The following is a 4397-nucleotide window of genomic DNA, read 5'->3' as shown; positions in this document are numbered from 1 at the left end:
CGGAATCCTCAAATTATCAAGACTAGCCCAAGCTTATCTGAGAGCTCGACCTTCAGCCGGATTCTTCACCCTCCAGCTCGATTCCTCTAGAATTTCCTTCCAGCAACCCAACCTCAGCAACTAGACACATTCAAGGTTTGAATGGCTCTAGAATCATTTCATTTGCACAAGTGAATTTCTCAAACTCTCTCTTTGAAGTCAAGCTTTCCTTTTGTACTAGCAGCTGCATGATTACCCTTTCATATCAAACTGCCACCTCTTCCTTAAAGGGATAATAATAAACCTAATTATGACAACTGGCTTAGCTGACTAATCACTAGGTTGATTTTTACGTCTTGGTCATCAACGCAACGATCAACTCTAAAGTAAATGCCTACAACCCTATGGCTGCATGTCTCTTTTACACAATGCATAGCCCATCCTTGGCCAACGCATAGCTCACTTTGAGGCTATTACACTGTCCTTGGTCGCATACCAAGCCAACGCATGTCCTACCCACACATAGCTTAGTCTTAACATAACATCAAACATTAGGCCTTACTCACTCCATCGCATAGTATAGTAAGTTATTCACGTACCGTTGGAGCTTTAAGCTACAGGTCCATAAGGTCCCCTTGGTAGCTCAATGGATTCAAGATGAGAATCAGTTCTTGGGGGTTGATTTGAAATGTCAAATTGACAAGAGGAAATTTAATTATATATGATGATGTATGAGACACATTAAGTGGAGGATTAATGTAAATATGATTTACATTAAGTACCACAAAATATAAAAAGAACTATGGTTTATATGTTTCATGAGATGAAATATTAAAACTATAGGTTATAAATATAATATGGTAAGTTGGTTATCATATTTATTTATAATAATATTAATTATTTGATAATTATCTCTTTTTCTCTAATAACCAATTGAGTGGGAGGTTATTGGCGGTTTTATGGTAACCGTGAGATAAAAGGAAAAATATTTTCCTAAAATAAGAGTTACTTGATTCGAAAATAACTTACCGCAAGGCTATCAAGTGAAATTGTTTCATTAAGTGATAGCTCATAAAGAGACTAAAGAATCGTGGGGTATCACTATACGATAGTTCACTTAGTTGGTCATAGCTAAACGATCGCTTGGCATTTTCTATACAATAGGTTGCCATCTTCTACGCGATTGAGCACATCGTCTATACGATAAAATGTGTCATCTCCCACTTGCTCAATCGTCTACACGATTGTTGTTCCTCTAGTCTCTTCCTCTAAACAAGATCATACAGAGCCCATAACTCCTAGATTCTCACACCGAGAATACCAAGGTAACCATTGTGGTGGTGTCCTCACTCAACTCGATTGATATTGAGGTTCTGAAGGCCATTCGTTGGGTTCGTGACTTTTGGCTGTTCGTGTTGTTCGTGTGGTGTTTGCTGTTGATCATGTTGTTGCATCGGTCATTGTGTTCAACGGCTGAGGTGCTATTCTTGGACGTATTGAATTGATTGAGGGAGATTGAAGAATGGTTCTTCAAAGGTACGTATACTCTATCTTTTGATCTCATCTGAAAGCATGCTATAATTTCGTATTGTGCATGACCTGTTAATTTCCGTTTCTTGTACTATAATTGTGTATGTTAAATTTTGAATGGAATTTGGAATGATCCTTTTGCTACTAATGAAAATTCTCATGTTTGATTTCCTTCAGAGTTCATACCGTGAAATCTATGCTCGACTTCGTGTCGCTTTTACCGCGATTGCTCCATTCGAAAAGTGTTTGCATGGGTCAATAACAAGGTGGATAAGGGAAGTAGTACATAGTAAGTGGGTGCAGGAAATGTGTCAACATATTCTACGGTCTCTTTCATTTGTTTGAATCGTGAGATTCTTATGTTGCACCTGTTGTCGTTTTTAGGTGGCACTAGCTAGTCATTTTTACGGCGATCCCCTCGGAGGATTGTAACATAAGATTCAGAACAATCAAAACTCCATAAATGAATAGGTTTCTTTGTTTCGGCTTGAACTTCTTCTTCCAATTTGGGGAAATATTCATACTGTTCTATGAAATCTAAAAATGGAGGGTTACACTTACAAGAGTTACTAAGTGTTAGTAAGTTCTTGACAAAAAATGGTAACTAAATGACTATAGGAATAAGAGTTATTCTGGATATAGTATTTAGTCAAGAATGTCTTGCTTTAGTGAAAGAGTTTTTTACTACCTCTTGGTAGCAATTATTCTGACTCGCTAAAGTATCGTTGCAAATAAATAAACAAATATGGGTACTTTATTATTTTGCTAAAATTTGATTTAGATATAACTTTCTCATAGAATTTGTTTATGTTTCAGTATGTCAAACTCGATTATACAGCTCTTAGCCTTCGATAAATTCAATGGGGAGAGTTATGCAAATTGGAAGTCAAACATAAACACAATACTAGTAGTTAATGATCTGAGATTCGTTTTAATAGAGGAACGTCATCCTCTTCCCAATCCTAATGCAACCCAAAATGTTTTAGATGCCTATGATTGATGGTCTGGACTAATGAAAAAACCAGAGCCTATATTTTAACAAGCATATCTGATGTGCTTACTAAAGAGCATGAAACCATGGTCATTGCTAGAGAGATTATGGAGTCATTGCAAGGTATGTTTGGACAGCCGTTCTCATCGGCAAGACATAATGCTATAAAATACATTTACAATTCGCGTATGAAGGAGGGGGCCTCTATTAGAGAACATGTCTTGGGCATAATGGTCCACTTGAACATAGTAGAAGCAAACAGTGTTGTCATAGACGAGAGGAGTCAAGTTAGTATGATAATGGAATCTCTTCTGAAGGGTTCTCTAAACTTTCATACAAATGTTGTACTGAATAAAATTGATTACAACTTGATAACTCTCTTGAATGAACTCCAGACTTATCAATCCTTAATGAAAAATAAAGAAGGGGACACAAATGTTACTTTCCAAAGAAAATTTTAGAAGGGTTTATCATCTAGTTCAAAACCCTCTAAAAAGAAGTCTGGATCTTCAAAGGATAAGAGTATCCAAATATAGAAAAGGGGAAAGGGAAGAAACAAACTTATGCTATTATGAGCAAGATGAAAGTTTTAAAAGGAAAATGTTTCCATTGTAACGTCGACGGGCATTGAAAATGCAATTTCCCTATGTATCATGCAGAGAAGAAAGCTAGAAGGCAAATCAAGGTAAATCTGATTTACTTGTAATAGAAACGTGTTTAGTGAAAGTTCTCACTTAACCTGGAGACTAGATTCAAGTGCCGCTAATCATATTTGCACTTTCATTTAGGAAACTAGTTCCTAGAAGCAGCTATTAGAAAACGGACTTTCAAAGTGGGAACAGGTGAAGTCATTTCAACAAAAGTAGTGGGAGGCATCAAATTATATTCTTTAGATTCTTGCATTTTACCAGAAAATGTATATTTTTTTACCTAAAATGAAAAGGAACTTAGTCTCTGTATCTTGTTTACTGGAACATATGTATAAAGTCACTTTGATGTAAATGAAGTCTCCATTAGTTCAAAAGGTGTTCAAATGTGTACAACTAAACTTGAAAATAACTTGTATGTTTTGAAAATCAATTAAGCAAAAGCCATTTTAAATATAGAGATGTTTAAAGCAGCATGTTCGGACTCAAAAATCGATGTCACTAATTGACTCCGAACCAAAACAAAAAAAAATTATTAAATACCGAACTACTCCTATCACTACTAAAACGTAGTAACAGTGGTACGTACGAGTCGATCCATAGAGAAGTGCGATTGGTTTCATTAAGTTAATTTTCTAACGAGAGTGATAAATGGTGGGTTTGATGTGAAAAAGATGACTTGCGTGAAATTAAAGTAAAGTGTAGTGGATATATGAAACGGTAATGGATTCTTTTAGCTCTCGGATCAAATAGTCATTCAATGTAAATTAAATCATAGTTTTCAGCCAACATATCATATATTCAAATTATGCATGCATAGCTACCCAATCGATGCAAATTAACTAATCTCTATAAGCTTGAAAATCAATTAATCTGACCGATCAAATGTCCTAATTCGTAGTTGAGGTTGGAAAGTCGTGCTCTAACTAACCTACATGCTTCTAGATGCAATTGAGTCCTCAGTGGCCATAAAAAACTAGAAACACATGTATTAAGATTTAGGATTCAACTATGTTGATGAAGTGTTAGGAAAACCATGTTCAAATAATCAATTTGTTCCTTAAATCTAGATTAAACGTGCGATGCAAAGATTCATGGACGGCTTAAAAACTTAATCGTGCTTATCTAATCTATGCTACAAGGGTAAATTCAAAGCATGGATGATACAAGGATGCGTGCGAGTTTAGTGTTACAATGCTGCACATTCTGCCTTAGAGCATCAGGCTAGCATTGCAACCCTGTGACAGTGG

This window comes from Benincasa hispida, chromosome 1 (assembly GCF_027475165.1).
Source record: "Benincasa hispida cultivar pf3 chromosome 1, pf3_genome.v1.1, whole genome shotgun sequence".
Taxonomy (NCBI): domain Eukaryota; kingdom Viridiplantae; phylum Streptophyta; class Magnoliopsida; order Cucurbitales; family Cucurbitaceae; genus Benincasa; species Benincasa hispida.
This window is presented reverse-complemented; position numbering follows the sequence as displayed.